Below are 5,753 nucleotides of genomic sequence, written 5' to 3'. Positions count from 1 at the left end.
TGGGGGAAGGGGAACAGACAAGTCGCTGTCGTTTTGTTCTTCAGTCTAGCCGCGGAGGACGCCGCCCCACTGGCCCAAGTTGGAACCATCACCGCGCTCTTCCCGGGCGAGGCAGATCAGTCGCCGGCCTCTGGACGGCGTACTCTATATCTTACTTATTAATTTTAATTATATTCTGTCCTGCTCCCTCACCTCTCCTAGAATACATGTCCCATGAAGATAGCAATTTTTGTCTGTTTTGGTCATGGCTATATCTCCAGTGCTTAGAAAATAGGTGTTCTGTAAATATTTTTGGAATAAATGACTGAATAACTGTGCAGAGGTCTGAGGGTGAAACATCCTTTCGCAGTCAGGAATCTGCAAATATATATAGTTAGATTGTATAGTTAGATTGTAAGATAAAAGAGGCTGAAGGTGAATGTTGAGGTTAGAGAAGTAAGACACAGATGTGAAAGACTGGTGGGATTTGCCAAGGAGCTCGGTCTTATTCTGGGAACAAAAGGAAAGATGTTAATCAGGGCAATGACTAGATCCATATGGACAGTTTCAGTTGCAAATTACAGAATTTTAGCTCTAATTAGCCTAAGCAAAAAAGGGATTATAGTGGTTCACAAACTTAAAGTCCAAGGTGAGGAGCCAGCTTCATTGCAGGTCCAGCGATTAAGACAATTCTGCCCCTCCCCTAAGCCCTCCCTCTGCTTTTGTCTTTTGGCACGCTTTCCTGAATTAGCTTTACTTTGGTTGGGCTCTCCATTTGCAGTGCTAAAATGTTAATGGAGTTCCAGGTCTTTATCATTCTTTCAGTGTGCCCAGAGAAAAGAATTCACTGCTGCTCCCACACATCCATGGGCATCTCCTGGAAGGTCTCTGATGAGCCCCAACTAGGTTTGAGGCCTCTTTCAAAAGAGCCACCAGGAGATTATCCAGCCTGCAGTGGCTGGTCTGAGTAATTGAGTGGGCTCCAGAATCGCATGAAATAGTTGTGTGTGTGTGTGTGTGTGTGTGTGTGTGTGTGTATTCACATGTGGGGTGTATACTTGTGCATGTGTGTATGTGTGTGTGCATGGGTGTGTGCATATGTGTGTATTGGCAGAAGAAATAATGTAAACTGCAGGGTGTCAAGAAGGGAGGGTTTAGAGTAACAGATGGATGGAATGACAACTAAGCCTAAAACATCTCGGTGTAATGAGGAGGAAAGGATATGGGTGGAGGGAGATTCAAGGAGATGCAGAGCATCTAGGGACAGGTAAGATAAGAAACTCCTAGGTTGCTGACTTGAAGGATTTCATGTATCCCCATGTCATCAATTGAAATAAGGCATAATGGAACAGAAGCAGGTTTAGTGGGATGGCCTTGGTTTTCTGGTTTTGTTACTTTCTTAACACACATTTTGACTTATTTTTAATTTTAGTCAAAAGAACATGCCTGAAAATGGTCATCAATAAGAAACATTGTCATCAAGGCTGCTATAAACCAATCTAAGATATATAGTTTCTTTTTCTTTGATGCTTGAGATCTAAAGCAGACAACATCAAAGAACACCCTGATATGTCATAGACACAGAATGAAGTTTATTGTAATATATATGTGTATATTTTAATATATGTGTATATGTACATAATAAAGAAGAGTACAGGAATCAAATATTGCCTCAAATTGAGAATAGTTAGAATTTGATTTTTTTGAGTTAATAGGTAAACTAACTTTAGAGTTCATGAGATAATTAAATGTGTATAATTAAAAAAAATAAGAAGGGTTGGCAAAAATAGAAAGATAGTGGGAGGATAAACATTGAGAATATTACAATAGCTAGATAGATAGATGATAGATAGATGATAGATAATTAGTTTTCTGTGGGTCTCATAACAAATCATTATAACCTGCGTGGCTTAAAACAACAGAAGTATATTCTCTCAAAGTTCTGGAAGCCAGAAGTCCAAAACCAAGGTTTCAACAGGGCCGTTCTCCCTCCAGAGGGAGAATCTGTTTCTCATCTCTTCCAGCTTCTGGTGGTTCCCAGTGTGCCTTGGCTTGCGACTGCAATACTCCAAACTCTGCCTCCGTGATTCAAATGGCTTCCTCCTCTTCTGTCTGTCTCTCCTCTGCTTGTGTCTTACAAGGACTCTTGTCATTGGATTTAGAAATTACCGAGATGATCCAAAATGATATTCACATCTCGAGATCCTTAACTTAATTACATCTGCAAAGACACTTTTTTAAAATTAGGTCACATTTACAGGTTCTGGAAGTTAGAACATGCACATAACTTTTGGAGGGGTCACCATTTCAGCCCACTATAGGTAGATAGATAGAAGATAGGGCTTCCATTTATATATTACGTTTTATTGAATTCCATTCAGTGTCCAATCCTTTTTATTCTCTTCTCTTAGTTGTATAACTATTGCAACTTAAGCAACTGTGAGTAGCCAGCATTAGTTTCACCATATCATTTGGGGTCACAAGCTCACAAAAGACTACATTTTAAAAAAGATGATTGTCAAACCAGATGCCAGAAGTTCTCGTGAGACACTCTATAATTCAAACCACAGGCTCCTCAGGCTGTTTTAAGAAGGACAGTCCTATAATAAAAATACTGTGTGTACTTCCTCTTGGCCTTCCATAGGCTTCGTCACACGAAAGCCCTTCACCTGTGAGCAGGCATGGTTCTGGAACCGATGGGTGGCCTTCAGCAGCCACTTGCTTAAAATCTGCCATTCAGCCAAGAAATAGTCACCATGCCCACAGCCTGTTATATAAGGAATGTCTATGGAAAAAAATTTTTTTAAAGAGTATCCCATTTCTTATTCTTCCATTTGTATTGCTGAAAGACTCCAAAAAAAAAAAAGAAAGAAAAAAAAAGTAACTTTTTGGGCCAGTAGGCTAGGATGACTGGGGGTTGTTTTTGTTTAATTTCCAAAATGCAAACAACCAAAAGAAACCTTTTGATTTTCTCTGCATCTCAGATTGGTCAGGGTGGAAGTTTGTGGTGTAGTTGTCAGTGAAAATGTATTGAATAGTGACCCAATTGGCATAAGGCAGCATGCTCAGAAGAAAGGGGAAAATGTAAAAATGACTGGAAAAGCTAAAGGAAAGAAAGTTTTTAGCAGGAAAATATTTAAATATACTGTAGTTAGGTATAACTCTATTTCATTTTAATTTATCAAATAGCTCTCTCAGTTAATACATTTTGGTTTTCTTTGTTTCAGTGAAAATTCTAAATCAGACTATAAAATGGCTAGTAGTTTTTCATTGCCATTAGCTAGTCTTATTTCTATCAGTGTGCCAAAATATTGGGTTGTCAGAAAAGTCATGATGTATTTTTTCTATGTTTTTTGTTGCAAAAATGCGTCATGACTTTTTCAACAACCTAATAAAACAAAAAAATTATCATTATTATTTTTAAAAGAATTAATTTAAGCTGTTTTATAACTTCTCTTTGACAACATTAGACTAACACTTAGCATAGCTACAAAGGCAAACCCTCAGTAGCTACTCTCATTCAGGAAACTTTCTAATGTCTGGCTTACTTCTGTTTGGAAGGAAGAGTTGGTGTTTCATGTTATTTTTCACTTTACACAAATACTTTTTGGATTTTCAAATGTATTCTTGGATATACATATAGTTGTATACATATATAGGGGTAGATATAGAAATAGTTATGTATATAGATATGGATATGGATGAAGATGTGGGTGTGGATATAGATATAGATAGATAGATATAGATATAGATAGATAGATATAGATATAGATAGATAGATGATATAGATATAGATATAGATATGTACATACATACATACCTCAGAGATATTGTGGGTTTGGTTCCAGACCACTGCAATAAAGTGAATATTGCAATAAAACAAGTTGCATGAATTTTTGGTTTCTCATTACATATAAAAGTGATATTTAGTCTTTACTGTACTCTACTAAGTGCGCAATAACATTTTGTCTAAAATAACAATGTCAGGGGAAGGGACGAGACAATACAAATTGGTAACTACAATATGGCCTCAAAGATAGAAAAGACAGTCTGGGGAATATAATCAATAATGTTGTAAATATTTTTTAAGGGGCCAGATGGACTCATGTCTTGTTGAGGAGATCACTGCATAGACAGTGTAGAGGCCTGACCACCGCACTGTATTTCTGAAGCTGATGTTGAATAATATTGTATGTCAACTATAATTATATATACATATAGTCTCGGGACATGGAGTAGAGTGTGGGAANAAAATGTTTCCAATCCAGTTTCATCAGAAATCGCATTCGTAACCCCAAAGTGCTTTTTCAAATGAATTCATATCCCAAATCCAAATGTCCCACATCTCCTTGGTCCGTGTGGTGGCGGCAGTGGCGCCCGCCACTCCTCAGGGCCAGCCCGGGCGGTCGCGGCGCAGTTCCAAGGACCGCAGCGCAGTCGCTACTCCGGGCCGCGCCGCATGTCGCTGCCGCCGCTGTCTCTGCTGCTCACTCGGGGCACCTCAATGCGGTGGGCGGGGACCGCATGGCCACCCGCGTAGGCCCACAAATTATCCTTTTATATGCTGCGTTTTTGTCTCCAAATTGCAGAAGTTATAGTCTTATTTAAAATGCTTTTCCTTCTTTAAACTTTATGTTATAATTAAGTGTTTAATACTCTTCTGAAATAGTTTCAATTTCCTGTTTCTGTCTGTCATCTTACTCAAAGTGTTGTATACTTTTGTCCTTTTGTTTCAGATAGAGGAACTCCTTTCAGCATTTCTTGTCAATTCCTTCTGCTTTTGTTTGCCTTTACTTCTCCTTCATATCTAAAAGATAATTTTTCTGGATGTATTATTTTTGGCTGATGGGTTTTTTGGAGTTTTTTTTCAGTATTTTGAATATTTCATTCCACTCTCCCTTGGCTTTTTAATGTTTCTGCTGAAAAATCTGATAATAATTTAATGGGGTTTCCTTTGTGGGTTACAGTATTTTTTTCCCTGTCTGCCTTGAGAATTCTTTTTTTGTCATTAACTTTTGACAGTTTGAATAAAATGTATCTTAGAGAAGATCTTTTTGCATTTGGTATAATTAGGTGTTCTGTTGGCTTCCGCTCTTCTGAAATTCTTGCCATAGTCTTGGGAAGTTCTCAACAATTATTTATTTGAGTAGGCTCTCTGTTGCCTTCTCCTCTTCTTCTCCTTTTCGTATACCCATTATCCTTATGGTGCTCTTTCTAATGGATTCTGATGTTTCTCTTAGAATTCTTTCTTTCTTTCTTTCTTTCTTTTTTTTTTTTAACTCTTAGTTCTCTCTCTTCCTCTTCCTGGGCCATTTCTAGGTTATTATCTTTGAGCTCAGTAATTCTCTCTTCCATCTGGTCTGATCTGTTTCCAATGCTCTCTAATGTATTCTTCATCTTATTTATTGAGTTCTTCAAGTCCAGAATTTCTGTTTGGTTCTTTTTTATAGTTTCAATCACTTTGGTAAAGTACTCCTTTTGTTCATTAGTTTTCTTCCTGAGCTCATTGAACTGTCTTTCTGAGTCATCTTGTATCTCAATGAGCTTATTCATAACTGCAATATTAAATTCTCTGTCATTTAAGTCACAGCCCTCCATGACTTTGAGTTTGTTTTCTGGACACTTTTCATTTTCTTTCTGTGCTCCCATGTTACACTGGTTGTTCATGGTATTTGATGCATTGTTTCTCTGCCTGTGCATTTGAGGTAGCTTTCTTGTTTTGGTACTGTTTTACTCTTAACAATGCAATAGTTTTATAGGCAGAGTGCTTTCTT

Source organism: Hipposideros armiger, unplaced genomic scaffold, assembly GCF_001890085.2.
Source record: "Hipposideros armiger isolate ML-2016 unplaced genomic scaffold, ASM189008v1 scaffold_405, whole genome shotgun sequence".
Lineage (NCBI taxonomy): Eukaryota > Metazoa > Chordata > Mammalia > Chiroptera > Hipposideridae > Hipposideros > Hipposideros armiger.
This window is presented reverse-complemented; position numbering follows the sequence as displayed.